The sequence below is a fragment of the Miniopterus natalensis genome, chromosome X (assembly GCF_054644295.1).
Source record: "Miniopterus natalensis isolate mMinNat1 chromosome X, mMinNat1.hap1, whole genome shotgun sequence".
Lineage (NCBI taxonomy): Eukaryota > Metazoa > Chordata > Mammalia > Chiroptera > Miniopteridae > Miniopterus > Miniopterus natalensis.
In genome coordinates this window covers 19567063-19585372 of record NC_142103.1, presented here as the reverse complement: position 1 = coordinate 19585372, position 18310 = coordinate 19567063, and the positions used below count along the sequence as shown (strand labels likewise).

Below are 18310 nucleotides of genomic sequence, written 5' to 3'. Positions count from 1 at the left end.
ACCCTCATAAATATATATGCACCCAATATAGGAGCACCTAAATATATAAGGAAAATATTGGTGGGCATTAAGGCAGAGATTGACGGTAATACATTCATAGTAGGGGACTCTAATACCCCACTGACATCAATGGATAGATCTTCCAGACAAAATATCAACAAGGCAACAGCGACCTTAGATGACACACTGGGTCAGATGGATTTAATTGACATTTACAGAACATTTCATCCCAAAGCAACAGAATATACATTCTTCTCGAGTGCACATGGAACATTATCAAAGATAAACCATGTTAGGACACAAAATAAGTCTTAATACATTTAAGACATTGAAATTATATCAAGCATCTTGATATGATTTTTAGTATAAAACTAGATATCAATTACAATGAAAAGAACCCTGACAAACATTCAAACACATGGAGGTTACATAGCATGTTGTTAAACAATAAATAAGTTAATGATGAGGTCAAGGAATAAGTCAAAAGTTACTTGGAAGCAAATGAAAATGAACACACAGCAACCCCAAACCTACAGGACACAGTGAAAGCAGTCCTGAGAGGGAACTTCATAGCACTACAGGTCTGCCTCAAGAAACAAGAAAAACCTCAAATAAACAATCTAACCCTACACCTGAAAGAACTAGATAAAGAACAACTAACAAAGCCCAGAGTAAGGAGGAGGAGGAAATAATACAGATCAGAGAGAAAATAAATGACAGAGAGACTAAAATAACAATACAAAAGATCAATGACACCAAGAGCTGGTTGTTTGAAAAGATAAACAAGATTGACAAAAAAAAAAGAAAGGGGACCTAAATATATAAAATCAGACATGAAAGAGAAGTAACTGACACCGCAGAAATACAAAGAATTGTAAGAAAATACAATGAACAATTACATGCCAACAAGTTGAACAACCTGTGCGAAATGGATAAATTCCTAGAAATATGCAATCTTCTAAGAATGAATCAGGAAGAATCAGAAAACCTGAACAGACCAATTACGTATTGTACATATAAAATGTCTGCAGCATGGTGGGCATATAACTCAGGTGTTATTAGTTGCCTTCTGCCTCCCCCCTATTCAGAAGCCACCTCCTATCCATTTTTTGAAGACACTTTGAAAAATACATCAAAAGGAGCAAACAACTCACCCTACCCCCCGCTAATCCAAGCTGTAGCAAAACACAAGTGATATTTCTTTCGTTTTCAAAAAATACCTTGAAAGCAGTTTTTCATTTACAGGTAAAATCTCAGCACTAACAAAAACAAAAACAAAAGAACATAATCCAATAGTTGTTCTGCCTCTTTTTGTTTAATCCTGCTGTTTAAATAGTCATATCTAACTTTTCTATTGCCTTTCATGACATTAGGCAGAGTCAGGACATCTGATTTTTTTTTTTTTTTTTTTACAAATGAATAAATAAGGTGGAGAAGGTATGGGATATCATTCCCAAGGTCACAGGGCTACATGGGGGAGAGTTAGAACTAAAAACCAGAACTCAGTCCTTCAGGTTATTAGTCTGTGATAATAACAATAAGAGGAAGAACAACAGCAACAAATCCATGCACTTTACTTAAGTCTTGAACTCTAAAAATTCTACATTTTAATACGATTTTTAAAATAAAAAACAGCAGTAGCCCGGCCAGGCGTGGCTCAGCGGTTGAGCATCAACCTCGGATCCAGGTGATGGGGGTTCCATTCCCGGTCAGGGCACATGCCCAGGTTGCTGGCTCGATCCCCAGTCGGGGGTGTGCAGGAGGCAGCCGATCAACGATGACTCTCCCATCATTGATGTTTCTATCTCTCTCTCTCCCTCTTTTTTCCTCTCTCTGAAATCAATAAAGATATATTTAAATAAACTAATTAATTAAATAAAAAACAGCTGATAAATCCCTTATATTCATGTCCTTGTTTCATATACTTTTACATATTAAAAATGAAAGCTAATCTGGAAGCATCCAAACTGAGTGCAGAGTGTACAAGTGATGTGTGTTAAAGCATTAACTATATATTCTTTCTGAGGAAAACAAGCATCGAATGTATAAGATGCTGCCTGGCCAGGCGTGGCTCAGTGATTGAGCATCTACCTAGGATCCAGGCGATTGGGGTTTGATTCCTGGTCAGGGTACATGCCCGGGTTGCAGGCTAAGTCCCCAGTAGGGGACGTGCAGGAGGCAGCTGATCAATGACTCTCTCATCATTAATGTTTCTATCTCTCTCTCCCTCTCCCTTCCTCTCTCTGAAATCAATAAAGATATATATATTTTTAAATGTATAAGATGCTAGTTCATTTCACAGCAAAAGCAGTGAAAACTAAAATTTTTATTTTAATAACCCTACTATATATGTAACAACAATATACAAATAAGTGAAATTACCACATATAGAAGATATGCGTGTGCTATAAATTCAATCAAAACATCATATGGAGATAAATTAAATCATTCATTTTAAAGGAGCTCTATGGTTATTTCTGAGCTTACGAGAGAAAAGTTACTGCAAAGTGGAGCTTCTCATTTGTAGAAAAAAATCACATAGAAAATAATATTAGAAAACCTCTTAACTCTAAAATGCAAATATCCTTACTGTTTCCAAAGGACTGGTTTGTTTATAAGAGGAATGATTTTTATAGAAAATAGAGGTTAGTAAGGAAACAATAAGAATTAAAAGCAATAGTGTTATTTATGCTGATTATCCAGTTCCTATGAATTAGCTTCATGCAAAAAAATGCTGTATTTCCCCAAAATGATATTATATCAAGTCAAACAAACTATTTTTGCTGCAACAATATTTATGAGTCTATTTTTAAAAGGTGAAGAAAGTGAAACAAATAATTATTCAAAACAAGTTACCTCTCACTTCCACACTCCCTCTCCGAAATTTAAGTTTCAGACTTACTGTAAGTAAATAATGTGCCCAGTTATAATCAGATCTTCTGTAATACCAATGAAATACTTCTCAATGAACAGCTTCTTAGATTAATGAATTCTAAATGACCTTAGAACTGAAGTCTTTATGTAGGAGGAGCTCTGCTTTATCCACCAAATTTACCAACAGTCATGAGAAAATTTGCAACCAAAGCAGATCAGCATCTAAGGCTACATTTGTCAAAAGATTCAGAGGAAATCATGAGGTTCATCTGAGTGGTTTTCTTTCCCTTTTAATTAGTTCCTGATTGGCACTTCAGCATGCAAATGTTATTTTAGTACGTGACTCATCAAACTTGGAATTAGAAGATAGTCCAAAGGTAAGTGTGTAATTACCAGATCTATGTTGTTACTTCACTGTTTTGAGTTTCAAATATCTTTAAGTATCAAGAGTCCTAAATGGACAAGTAATCTGAAACCTGGATTCTACTCGAAGCTCTCCCTCCCACAGTCAGCTAGGTGACTTTGGAGAATTTCCTTAACACCTTTGGGCTTCAGTTTGAATAAAAATATTAAATAAAACCTCAGAAGTCATCTAGTCCAACCTTTAATTCCAAACAAAAATTGCCTCTTCATTTGCCTTGAGGTATCTCCGATTTCTAAAATCCTTGGGGTTGTAATTAAAATTCAGTATCTTTTTTCCCATTGAAAGTTTATCAAATATTTCTTTACATAACCAAACTAGATTTTATTTCAGCTCAGATAAAATTAAACTAAGAAATTCAGATCACCACCAAATTGTCCTTATTCCTTTAAGTCCCCACAGAGTTTTTAATCTGACACTGATTTAATCTCCATGCACGGGAACTATGAAGAGCCATAAGAAGCCAGAATACTTTGATGCTTTTCTAAAGTAGATGAAATGATGTCAGTGATTTATTCCAAAATAGGAATGAATTGAGATTGGATCCAGTTTACATGCCTCCTAATATTCCAATGGATAAAAAGTATCTTCACTGTTTTGGAATAAGGGTTCAAACTTAATAACTTCCCTCAGATACCAGAGATATATTTTACACTAAATATGTGAATAAACAAAAAAAAAGGAAAGATGGTCAGCCAGTGTGGCTCAGTGGTTGAGCATCAACCTATGAACCTGGAGGTCATGGTTCGATTCCCAGTCAGGGCATATGCCTGGGTTTCAGGTTCGATCCCCAGTAGGGGGTGTGCAGGAGGCAGCCAATCAATGACTCTCATCATTGATGTTTCTACCTCTCTCTCCCTCTCCCTTCTTCTCTCTGAAATCAATTAAAACATATTTTTTAAAAAAGCAAAGAGACTGAATGAAGAGGGGATCATGGACACAGTCTTTCCACCATTACTAACTTATTGTTTTACCTTAAGAGGGATTTGTCTTTTTTATTCATTTGTACAGTTAATGTTTCACCCTAAATTGAAGTTGAATGGGGGAAGAAATTGAGACTTGTTTGGGGAGTTTAGTATCTGCTTTTCATATGTCAGCTAGTTTGGCTCTTTCACAATTATTTTTGTCAGAATTATTTATCGGGCCTACAGGAGGTATTTTATTTAGAATGAGAAGTTGCTCACATGATGGTGAAAAAAAAAGGAGACCTAAATTTAAAATCTTTCCTTTTCCTGTGATTGCAAGTCCAACTCATTTATCTTGTTCTAGTAAAAAAAAAAAAAAAAAAAAAAAAATCTCTAGGAGTTTTTTTTGAGCTTCTGTTTCCACCAAATCTTCTGGTCTTTGCAAATAATTCATTATACTATAGTTTATAATATAATGGAAAATTATAATTCAAAGAAATAGAACCATAATAATATCTTGGAATGATACAGTACATTTATTTGTAGATATGCAAACCCTAAGTTAAATATAATTAACAAAATGCAGTTGGAAACAATGCACATGCCTCAGATGTTAAAATTGATTAGATATGAACTTCCACCTTGATTTGATAGTTTACCCAGTGGAAGCATAAGGCTATGCTTTGCTTCTTGGTGTGAAGAGCAAGACACTAAAAAGGCCACTCATTGTAATATACTTAAAGTCTTATTTGGTGGCTTTCTGTTGACATCAATAGAAGCCACCAATGATACTTGCGTGCTTGTACCATAGCACTCTCATTACTCTGCCGCAGATACAAGACATGTGTAACTCTTAAGAATAAGAGACTTTGGGAGTAAACTTGGTTGGTGAAAAGAAAGGAGGCTGGATAAGACTAGTTAAAACAGTCCCTCCCTAGCTGGAAGCAGATCTACAACAAAATTGAGAAAGGGCATACATCCATATATGAAGAAGGCCAGGGTCAGTGTCACCCAAGGAGTGTGGGATGAAAAGGTACATCAAAGCCTCAGGGTGGGAAAGTTCTTCAGGATAGTTGGGATCAAGTCAGTCTCCTGAAAGAATTGAGCAAGATGATACAAGTGATTCTGCAAACAGTCTACAGTTAGTCCCTGGAACAGGGCCATGAGAAACTAGGCAAAAAGATTTAGGCCAGGGCCCCAATTTCAATGAGACACAGAGAAGACTTGAGCTTCCATATCAGAGCCAAAGTCCAATTAAACATCCAAAAGCAGATGGTGGAGTAGGAGATAAAAACTAAAGCTTGATGCTTACAAAGGCTCCCAGGGGCCCAAATCAATTCCAGAGGCAAAGCCGACACTAGGCTATTTCTAGACTTCTTACTTGCTAAAAGACAATGGTTCTCACTGGGCCAGGGCTGTGTCAGAACTGAGACTTTTTAGGCTGGCACCATGCAGTGAAGCTAGGATAGGCCTAGGGTAGACAAATACTATCACTGGCCTCTCTAGCAGGAACATGCACATATTACTTTATTTTATCCATTATCTCCCTGAGATAGCTAAGGAGATACTACTTCAGTTTTACAAAAGGATATGAGTTGTTTTAATAGGTTAAGTCACTTTCCAAAAGTAAAATATTCAGGAGAGCCCAGCTAGCATGGCTCAGTGGTTGAGCATCGACCTATGATCCAGGAGATCTGAGTTTGATTCGCAGTCAGGGCACATGCCTGAGTAGTGAGCTCAATCCGCAGTGGCGGGCATGCAGGAGGAAGCAGATCAATGACTGTCTCTCATCATTGATGTTTTTACCTCTATCTCCCTCTCCCTTCCTTTCTCTGTAAAATCAATAAAAACATTTTTTTAAAAATTCAGGAGAAATAAAATCTAGGTGGACCTGACACCTAGTCCAGTGCTTTTCCTGCAGCGTCATGTACCGTTGGGATACTTTCAGATACCTCAGTAGCTAAAATAGTTGACTAGCAGGGATCATATTTCTTTCATTATGTAAAGCTCTGTAACTCCCATTCTGTTGACCATCAAAACAAGAATGGGCATTCCTGAGCCTCTGTTCAAAGGAGGCAATCAGCAAGGGCAGTATTTAATTTCCCATAATGTTATTTCCTTTATAACATTAAAGGACATTAAATAAAGAAAAACAATAAAGAACATATGAAATTTTTAAAAATAACCATTGACTATATAGGTGATATATATACACACATACACACAATTCTTAACAAAGTTCTTTGGATTTAAGAACAGTTTTTAAATATTCAGGCATATGTCAAACTTTTAAGGTTCTGAGGGTTTTTGTTTTTTTTTTTAAATCATAGCACCCCTAGAAAACTAACTTGAAAAGTTATTTAGTAGAGTTGGCTATTATACAGAAAAGCAGTGTCCTATAAAGAACACTCTGTGAGACAGAGGACATGTAGACTGCCTGCCTTCCCCGAAATCCACTTTTTTATTATTCTGAAACCAACTAATTTATGAACTCTGAATTCCCCTCCAGACAACCACAGATTCAACAGCAGGACAGCAGAGCTGAGCTTCTCAGGAAACTGGGAAATACATGATCCAGTGCCCAGATTAGCATCAGTCTTAATAAACACAGATCCACAGATGGCAGAGGTCAGCAGTGTCAGACTCTAGTTTTTATTCACTCACATTCATTCAACTGTTTAGAGAGCAATGATGTGCCAAGCACTGTGCTAGATGCTAGGGATGCAAAGGTGAGTTCAATACTATCTCATGTAGCTCACCTTCTAGTTAGAGGGGTAGAAACCAGAAACTATTGAATAATTATACTCCTGCTCCTGAGGATATCAAGTTGTGGTATAATAAAAAATATATATATTTGGGCCCTGGCCTGTATGGCTCAGTTGGTTGGAGCATCATCCTGTACACCGAAAGGTTGCAGGTTCCATTCCCAATCAGGGCACATGCCCAGGTTGGGGGTTCAGTCCCTGGTCAGGGTGGGTGCAGGAGGCAACCAATCAATGTTTCTCTCTCATATCGATGTTTCTCTCATCTCCCTCTCCATTCCACTCTTTCTAAAGTCAATAAAAACATATTTTAAAAAGCCATATCTTCATGTGAAGATTAAATATATATATTTGGTCTTTGTCCCCAGTTCCTGGCACAGAGGTACTAAAAACCTTGGAATTTCCTGAGTGATAGGAGTGCCTTTTGTTATTCTTAAAGAGTCCCCTTCAGCTATACCTGAGTTTATGCTAATGAGGTGACTACTGGTGAGCCCCTAGATAGCTTCAAGAAGAGGGCTGGTTGCCAGAGGAACCAACCAAGTGATTAGAGGGTTGGAACTTCCAGTCCCACCCCCTGACCTCCAGGAGAGGGGCTAGAAGTTCAGTTCAATTACCAATGGCCAGTGATTTAATCAGTCGTGCCTATATAATGAGACTTCCATAAAAACTAAACTTGTGCAGATTGCTTCCACATTGGTGAACACTTCACGGTACTGGGAAGGTGACTTACCTGGAGAGAGAATGAAAGCTCTCCAAGGTTCGGTACACCCCTCCCATCCCCAATACCTTGTCCTGTATATATCTTCCATTTGGTTGTTCCTGAGTTTTATCCTTCATAATATACCACTAAATTGTTTATCTGAGTTCTGTGAGTTGTTCCAGCAAATGATCAAATCTGTAAGGGGTCATAGAAACTCCCAAATTTGTAGCTGGTTGGTCAGAAGTACTGAGACTTTCTACTGGCATCTGAAATGGGGACAGTCTTGTGAGACTCAGCCCTTAACCTGTGGGATCTTTGCTAACTACAGATACTAAGTATCAGAACTGAATGACAGGATACCCAGTTGGCATCAGATAATCTGGGACCATATAATTGGTTGATGTCAGAAAACACCTCAGGCAAGTCAACCTTCTTTATAAACATTTCCTTTTTTTTTTTTGTAATCCTCACCAAGGATATTTTTTCCATTGCTTTTGAGAGAGAGAGAAAGAGAGAGAGAGAGAGAGAGAGAGAGAGAAGCATCAATGTGAGAGAGACACGTAGACCAGTTGTCTCCTGAACAAGCTCCAACCGGGGCTGAGGATCGAGCCTGCAACCAAGGTATGTGCCCTTGGCTGGAATCGAACCTGAGACCCTTCAGTCCGCAGGCTGACTCTCTAACCACTGAGAAAACTGGCTAGGGCTATAACCATTTCTTTATGAGCCCACTACTTTGGAAAGTCCTAGGTCTTTCAGGAAGCTTATTTTTAAAAAAGTCATCCAATAAACTAAGGCAGACACTGCTAATTGTTTCTCAGTATCCATTCTCCTACTCTTCCTTTTAGCCATAGAAATTTATGAGTTTTAGCTGTGTATGTGGCCTCTCAGTCAGACTTTATTTTCCAGACTCCTTTGCAGTTTGGTATGGGGATATGATGAAAATGTAGACAATGATATGCAAGCAGCGGTGATGTGTGCAACCTTTGGATCATGTTTTGACAGGAAAATTTCTTGTCCTCTTCTTTCTCTCCCTTCACCCAACCAGCACAGACATGATAGTGGCAGCCACATTTGACCATAAAAGCAAAGTCAACATACTAGGAGATGACAAAGCAACAAGCTAGAACGATCCTGGGCCTCGGATAACCTTCTGTATCAGTGCTGCCTGCCCACCTTTGGTCTGTTGCTTGAGCCATAATAATCTGAGATCTTTTGATTACAACAACTTACCTTGTACCCTAAATAATATAGGAATAAATCTTCATTAAAGTGCAATTCATATTACTTAATGTTACACTTTCCAAAGGCATTTGCACATGGATTTCAAAACTTAAAGAATGTATAAAGTTCACACAAAAAATATGCTAATTGTGTTTCAGACCTAGTGACAGGCCAGAGGTTTTTGTTTTGTTTTTGTTTTTACCTGCTTTAAATTTCAGTATGCCAGCAGTTGGCTACTGTATCACTCCTTTAAGGTCAGCCCTGTCTATAAGCTCTCACATGTCTGTTTCTCCAGTTAGTACAGTAGTCCCTCCCTACCCCACTTAGCCACTGGGTATATGTTCCAAGACCTCCAGTGGATGCCTGGAACCTTGAAGGATCACACCCTATATATTATGATTTTCCTATATATACATACCTATGATACAGTTTAATTTATAAATTAGGCACAGTAAGAGATTGACAACAATAACCAATAATAAAATAGAACAATTATAACAATATACTGTAATAAAAGTTAGTGAATGTGCTCTCTCTCCACTAACTTTTGGGTTTTGTTTTGTTTTTTTTATATATCTTTTTATTGATTTCAGAGAGAAGAAGGGAGAGGGAGAGAGCAACAGAAACATCAATGATGAGAGAGTCATTGATTGGCTGCCTCCTGCATGCCCCTGACTGGGGATCAAGCCCGCAATCTGGGCATGTGCCCTGACCGAGACTCGAACCCTGATCTCCTGAATCCTAGCTCAATGCTCAACCGCTGAGCCACGCCCGGCCGGGCTCCACTAACTTTTTTATTTTTCAGTCCAAATCTATTCCTGATTCTGTATAACCATCCCTCACTTGTAGTAAATGACTTGGTGTCACTTGTTTCAGGAGATCCCTTGCAGAAGTCTCAATGCTTTCTGGTGCAACATGTTGTTGTCATCAGAAAACATTTTTAGTTCATGTCTTCCATCCACAAATATAATGCCTTTGCCATCTTAACCGAGCACTTAGCACACATTGTGGCCCTAACTTCTGCAGCTCGTGGTGGGACAGCAAAACTAGTAAAATTTCTTTTTCCTTCTTCACAATTTTATGGATAGAAGATTCATTCTTCTCATAGATCTTAGCAACCTCAGCATATGGGTTTTTTTTTTCTTTCCTTATTAAGTCAAGAACTTTCACCTTTTCACTTAAAGGAAATACTTTATGGCTTCTTTTCAGCATATCAGAATTGCTGCATCACTACTCTTGCACTTTGGGGCCATTTTTAAGTAAAATAAGAGTTACTTGAACACAAACACTGTAATAGCATGATAGTCAATCTGATAACCAAGACGGCTACCAAGAGAGCGGGTAGTGTATACAGCATGGATATGCTGGACAAAGAGATGATTCACTCCCCAGGCAGGACAACACAAATTTTCATAAACTACTCAAAAGGGGATGCAATTAAAAACGTATAAATGGTTTATTTCTGGAATTTTTCATTTAATATTTTGTTACTGTGGTTGACCACGGATAACTGAAACTGCAGAAAGCAAAACCACAGATAAGAGGAAACTGCTGTCTGTGTCCTTAAGAACAAAAAGTGTACCTTACTTGCCTCTATAAATCTAGTTCCTAGAATATAGCAGATCTTCAATAAATATGTATTGAATGTTTCTAGTGAAGGTAACCAATATAGACACATTTCCTGCCCTGTATTTTTTTAACTCTTTCACACATAAATTTTATTCTAATGCAAATGACTAAACACAAAACTAATGATGACAGAAATAGGCTGATATTTTTGGTTTAAGTTGTTTGTCAGGCAGTATGTTTAATAATTAACCATGTTCTTTAGTCCTCACTATAACCCCATGATCTAGACACTACTATTGACATTCCCATTTTACAAAAAAGATAACTGAGGCTCAGAAAAATTAAAAAATTTCCAACGGTCTTACATTTAGGGAAAAGGTTGAAATAGGGATTTGAACCCAGTATTGCTTAACATCAAAAGACACTTTCTTAGCTACAATGTAGTCTGCCGCATTATCTTCTAGAAGTGGCCTAGCAATGTGTAGAGTGGCAAGGGGAAAAATCAGCCTGGATTTAAGAATGAGATATTGATAATTAAGCCAATCTAAATTACCTGCTGTGAGTCGCCAAATCAATGTGAATTATATCATGCTTGTGAGAAAATTTTGCTAGTTTCCTGATCAATAAATACCTTCACCTTGAAAATCTGCCCACAGGGAAATTTGTTAATCTGGTGTGAACCCTGGCACAGTTACCTAAAAACTGAAGAAGACTGCTCTGGAATGAACATAAGAGGGACTGCTATTTTGTATAAATGTTTCAGAGGACAATGGAAGAAAACACCATAGACTTGAAATAGATGTCACGAGATCAGTTTGAATGTAGTATATTATCTGTTATCAAGCATTTATTAATCAATAAATTTCTAAATTTGCTATTGTTTAAGAATATTCAGACATACCTAAAAGTCAAAATAGTCCCATTATCTAGATTCAACAATCATCAAGATAAACTCTTTCTTAGCCATATCATGAAAACTGATATTCTTACTCTCAAAGATCAGGAAGTATTGCGTTCACAGAATCTTCAACTGGTAATGCTGAAATAAATCTAAACACTCAAACCTAACACTCTCTTTTTACAGCCAAGGAAACCAAGGCCCTGAACTGAGAGATGGCCTAATCAGATCATTTAGTTAGTAATAGCCTATGTAAGAATACATAGGGTACCACTCTACCACACTGTTTTTTAATAGTAATCACTTTAATTTATTTGAATCCTTTAAACATAATTAATGAAATATGGTAAAAGCCCTTTCTCCATAAAATCATTAAAACACACTAGGCTATCCTTCAGATATGAGTCTTTTCTACCTCAATTACTTTCTAAGAATACAAGTTACAAAACAACTCTCTCACTTGTCCTCTTTAGCATCTAATTGTACAATAAAGTAAATAGTTCTTCAATCAAAACAGTTCAGAGAAACAATCACACAGAATTTTACCATAACATGGTGATCTTTCTCAATTTGTCTCTCGATAATGCTGAGACAGGAACAAACACATAATGAACTTGCTAATGAACAAGTCACAGGAAACCAGAGTGTACACATGTGTGTCCTTGGACTGAGCCTTAATTAAATTAGGAAGTTAAGTCTCAGCTGGAGACTGGAAAATCAGCAGAAAATTCCTAAGAGCCAGAGCACACCAGAATTTCAGGAAAAATAAAGATCAGCAATACACATTAATTTTCTCAAGCTGTCATTCTAGCAGTGGCATATAGGTTTTAAAATGCTTAAATGGCTTACTAAATCAGATTTTGAAACCATTTCATCTATTAATCTTTACATTTAATTTAGAAGAAAAACACAGACTTTATGGATCATATTTATTACATATTAATATTTTACTTCAAAGTGGCTGTATCTCCTGAAAAAGAAAACAGCTGGATCTTTTACTCTAATACTGAGGTGATTGTGTGAACTATATTTTATATTGGCAGCATATCCTTGAAGAAATGTTTTATTTCTTTCCTCAGAATATGACCTACTTTCTCCCTAGGTTACTGTCATTGATTCATTCATTCGGTCTTTCATTTATTCAAGAAATAGTTACTGAGTTCTGTGCTAGGGAACTGGGACACAACAATGAAAAAAACAGGCAAATTGTTGCCCTCATTGAACTTACATTCCAGTAATGGAGATAGACCATAAACAAATAAACAAGCAAAAATATGTTAGGTGATGATAAATGCCATTAAAAAAAAAATAAAGCAGAGTAAGAGGCTAGATGGTGATGCCTGGAGTGAGAGAAAGAGGCTATTTTAGAAAGGATGATCAGGAAGACCTCTCCAAGGAAGGACCTGAATAAAGGAATGGAGAGAGTCATGAAGTTAACTGAGTAGAGAATGTTTCAGGCAGATTGAATAGCAAGTGCAATGGCCATGAAGAGGGACTGTGACCAGTGGGCTGTGGCAGGGAAGCCTGTGTTGCTGGAACGGAGGAAGCAAAGAAGAAAGTAGGAGGAGATCAGAGAGGTAGAGGGGGCAGTGTGTGTGGTGCCTCATATGCCATTTTAGACTTTGGCATTTGTTCTGAGTGAGATGGGGAGCCATTGGAAGGTTTTGATTGGGGGAGGGGTGTATAAAATTAGTGATGTCTTAGAGATAACTCCGGATGCTGAGTAGACAATAAACTAGATGGGTACAAAATAGAAGTAGGGAAATGACTTAGGAAGCTCTTGCAATTGTTTAGCCAAGAGATGATGGTGACTTGCACTATGATAGTGAGAAATAACATATTCTGAATATATTTTTAGGCAGGGCTAGTATGATTTTCTAAAGGATTAGACATGGGGTATGTAAGAGAGGGGGTAATCAAAAACGATGCCAAGACGATGCTTAGTCTAATCAACCAGGTAAATGGTGATGCCATTTATTGAAAGAAGGCATATTGGGGGAGGAGAGGCTTGGTGTGGGAATAAAGAATTGATAAGTTTGAGCTGCTCATTAAACTTTCAAGTAAATATACAGAGTAAACATTTGAATACATGAGTCTGGAGCTTAGAGGAAAATTCAGTACTAAAGATAAAATTTGAGAGTTAACGGTATATGCATGGTACTTAAAGCCCTGAGACTGAATGAGATTTCCTGGTGATCATTTGTTTAGATTGTATAGCAGGTTTGGCATGGGTTTTTCTAAAACCAGAAAACTAAGAACTTTAGAGAATTACCATAACATTAAAGAAAGATGAATATTTCTTGATTGGAACAATAATCAAATATCACTAGATAAATTAAATGATGTTCTTTGGTATTAATTTTTTTGTCTTCTGCTCTCAATTATAAAAGTACATTACCCAACATGGTCACCTGTCAGAGGAATTCAGTCATTTTTCTTTTAAACTTATTCTAAATTGTTTTAAATAGTCAAAGTTTTACATTGTTAGTCACTAAGCTTCTAAAAGCCACATAGTCTTTTATTCACTTTATAAAATTCATTATTATAAAAGCTCTTATAATATCTAGAACTTATCCTTGCCTGGCTGGTGGCATTAGCACATTAAAATATAAAACTTTCTTACTTTTAGACCTTTCATTCCCTTCCTTTTCTATTCAGCTTTGAAGATCATTTTAAAAATTTTGTGCCCATGTGACAACTAGGGGGCAGTAATTGAAGATATACATGGAGAGAAAGCTGTTCAAAGACTTGTATTTCAGGACTCAGAAGACACCCTTAAAAAAGTCCTCAAAACTCATCAAATTGTACATATTAAATATGTGCATTTCTTTGTATATCAATGATACCTTGTTAAGTTGTCAAAAATATATATTTTTAAAATCTTCCTTTTCCTTGTGTCACCAAATTGTTGCACTGATTTCCTATTACTACTACTTTTGATGCCATTGTAATAACCTGGCTATTATTTAACAGGAAAAGAGTGCAAGGGGAGACCAGATAATATAGGCATGCCATTTACACAGCTTTGCCAAAAAACTTCATTTAACATTCTCCAAGACTATTCTCAGCTGACTGATGGGGGAAGGGACTATACAAAGGCAGTTTAGATGCATACCCAGTGAGGTCTATGTGACGTGAGAGGGTGCTTGCCTGTCAATCACACCTGAAAGCGAGTCAGTGGCCAGAATGGGCATGGTTATTGCAAGTGCAAGAAACCTGAATATATAAACTTCCAAACAAAGGAAATTCCCTCTCTCTCTCTCGGCTCCAGGGTACCTGGCTCCTGTGACTCCTGTTGCATGAGCATGCTCCCCTGAGCCCACGTGACTATGTGAGGCTCCACATATAGACTAATGGACTTTAGCTTGGATACTGAACTTCACCCGGCTGTAACATGGAATGGAAACTCTGGACACTGGCCTTGCTTTTGGCTCTGCTGAACTCTCAGCTGTACCTCTTTCAGGACTGGATTGGGGGAACTGGGACATTACAATCTGAGGAATGTAATTCCATACCTATCAAACCTTCTTCCATCCTCCTGTGGGGGCTTCTGAAAATTCTTATTTCAGTGGCACCCCAAGAACCCCACTCTCATGAACAATGGAGGGTTCCCACTTGTGTACCCTTCTGGCAGCACTTTCAGTTGATTTTTTTGGTAGATTCCCCATTAATCCTTGTGTGCTGTGCCTAAGTGTTGAGAACAAAGTTGGGTACTGTTTTCCTTGGTTTTGAGCTGTTTTCTAGCATATATATGTGACACACATTTAGAAGAAGACACAGGATAGCTGAGAGAAATGCAGATATGTATACTAACCTGATCTTACTAGATTCATAGCTTAGTATATTATCTAAGAGCATTATATCTGGAGTCAGATAGCCTGGATTTGAATCTCAGCTCCATCATTTATTAGCTGTGTGATGCTGGATAATGTACTTATCTCTATGCCTCAGTTTCCTCACCTTGAAAATGGCTATAGTTATAGGGCTTACTTCACAGGATTGTAATGAGAATTAAATGACTTGACATATGTAAAGTATATACTATGTGCCTGGCACACAGTAGCTTAGGTGTGAATCAAGTAATAAAAGGTTTTGATTGGAACGGTGGACAGAGGGGTGAATAAACTAAAGCTTCACCTCTCCATTTACATGCCAAGATTTACCCCTCATCACCTACTGGAGTTACAAGTCCCAATATTGTCATCACTCCTTTGTCAAGAACTCCCAAAGCAGGAATTTTTTTTCTAAAACTCATTGAGGAATTCAGTCAGAGAAATGGCAGTGTGAGAGATCCCCTTGGTCTCTCCCCTTGGTCTTTCACCTCTCACCTTGAAGTTTCAACAATTCAAACAGCCATAACTCAACAAAGGATTCCCTGCTCAAAGTATAAGCACACCTGAGAGATTTGTGCATTGAAGCATCTAAAGATGGGCAACTGGGAACAAATGGGAAAGGCAAGTAAGGAGAAGGGCTGAGCCTAGCCACAGATGCAGCTCTGCAGCCAGGAGCTCACGATGGTGTGGTTCAGCCTTGAGAGACGAGGCAACTAGTTGTAATGGGAGCTCCCTTCAGCTGGGAGGAGCAAAGATATTCAGTGGGCATCCCTGTAAGAGTGAGTCGTTGGCACTGCAGCTGAGCCCAGAGATCTGGGCAAGGACATAGCACTGGGGTGCTGCCCTGGTTGTCAGGGTGATGGGCAATTCAGACAGAGAAACAAAGCCATGGAGCCCTCTTACCCTGTAGACTCCCAGGGCTCACCTCCCTTCACCCTTGGTGTTGAGTTGTGGAGTAAATTATCTGCAGACCCAAGAACTGGTACCAGAAAATCACTACTTTTCCTGAGCAAAGGGTGTACTCTGTGACTGGTCCTGGGTTGAGGTGCAAGGGGAACACCTACAGAGGCCCGAGGTTGCCATTACTGGGATGGCAAAACAAAGAAGGCAACCATGTTTCCCCAGCCAATCCAAACCCCACACATTGTGGCTACACTGAGGGTAGCCAGAGAAGACAGGGGTCAAGATTGGGATTTCATAGAGCTAAAAAACTTGATTCAATGCCACCTACTGGAAAATAACAGAATGACCTCTTCATATTAATCTTCTAGAGAAGTGCCACTTATATATAGTTGCCTAGAAAGCAAAAAAATTCAAAAATACCATAAATAACCAAGGTAGAAACACAGTTCAGAAAGAAAAATGAAAAATTTCCAGAAAGCAAATTGGAACACATAGAAATATATGATATAAATGACAGAGAATTCAAGATTGCAGTTTTGAGAGTACTCAACGAGATGTGAGAAAATACAAACAAGCAACTTCATGCACTCAGAAACCTAATTAATGAACAAAATGAGTACTTTACCAAAGAGATTGAAACTTTTAAAAAAACAAACAGAAATTCTGGATATAAAGAACTCAATAAAAGAGATAAAGAATGAACTAGTGAGCATAGGAAATACTGCTGACAAGATGGAGGAAAGAATTAGTGATATCAAAGACGGAATCTAGAAATGACACAGAGGGAAGAAGAGAGGGACTTGAGCATAAAAAATGAAAGAACTCTATTAGAACTATCTGACTCCATCAGAAAAAGCAATATTAGAATAATAGGCATACCAGAAGAAGAAGAGAGAAAGAAGGGAACAGAGAGCCTCTTCAAACAAATAGTTGGTGAGAACTTCCCAAATCTATGGAAAGAGCTAGATCCTCGAATCCAAGAAGCAAATGGAATACCTAGTTACCTCAGTCCAAAGAGGCCTTTTCCAAGGCACATTGTTTCAAACTGTCAAAAACTAATAACAAAGAAAGAATTCTCAAAGCAGCCAGGAAAAAGAAGAAAGTAACCTATAAAGGAAAGTCCATTAGGTTATCATCAAATTTCTCAGCAGAAATTCTACAAGCTAGAAGAGAGTGGAACCAAATATTCAAACTACTGAAAGAGAGGCATTACCAAGAATAACACACCTGGCAGAGTTATCCTTTAAATATGAAGGAGAAATAAAGACTTCTCCAGACATACAGAAGCTGAGGGACTTTATCACCAGAAGAACTTCATTGCAGGAAACACTCAAGGAGGTTATTCTACCTGAAACAAAGAACAAAAGATCATGAAACAACAAGTAAGATCACTTATAGCAAAAACAGGGATAATTTGTGACAACAAAAACATAAAAGGGGGAAGCATAAGGGTCTGAATTTGCAAAGGAGGATGGAGATCAGATGCATTCAAAAGAACAAGGGCCACTGTATATATGAAACTTTCTTTTTCATAAACCTAATGGTAACCACAAACACACAAAAAAACAGAGACACATAGATTGAAAAAAGAGAAAACAAAGGAAAGAAGTATGGAATACCACCAAACAAAAATAACAGAAACACAAAGGAAAAGAACCAATGGAGGCACAAAGCTATCAGAAAACAAAAGATTAAATGGTTATAAGAAATCCTCATACATCAATAATTACCCTAAATGTAAATGGACTGAATTCACTGATAAAGAGGCACAGAGTAGCAGATTGGATCAAAAAACAAAACCCGAGGAGGGAAGATGGCCGCCCTGTGAGAAGCAGCAGAGCGCCCCTGCTTCCGGCCACGGACTCGGTTTACTCCTAAAATCCTACGGAACCAGCTTGGAAAAACCAGAGCAACATACCTGAGTGGACAGAGTGCGAGTGGGGAGCACTGAAGAAATATCATGGAGTCCGGTAAGAGAGGGGGGGCATAGGAAGGGGGAGTGCCCCTTGAAGCCTGTGCTGGGCTCCAAACCCGGAGGCTTGGAGGCTGCAAAGCTCCCTCCCCTCAGGAGTGTGGACCAGCCTCCAAAAGCAGGGATCCCACACCCGGAACTACTAGAGGGGAAGGAGCGCCCTGCACACTGGGCAGAGGGACCCAGGGAAGTGGTGAGTCACGGACAGGCCGGCACCTTCCTAGCAAAACAAAGCTTCTAGTGGCAGCTGCG

At 38.2% G+C, this 18310-nt stretch overlaps 1 protein-coding gene across 1 annotated transcript in view; it reads right to left on the bottom strand.

The window, feature by feature from the left end:
• IL13RA2 (interleukin 13 receptor subunit alpha 2) overlaps positions 1–17401 on the bottom strand; it is a 57005-nt gene extending 39604 nt beyond the window's left edge. Inside the window, exon 1 of the mRNA XM_087829413.1 lies at positions 17314–17401. The gene's annotated coding sequence lies outside the window, so the exon portion shown is untranslated. The remainder of the gene's footprint in view (positions 1–17313) is intronic.
• Between the last annotated feature and the right edge of the window lie 909 nt (positions 17402–18310).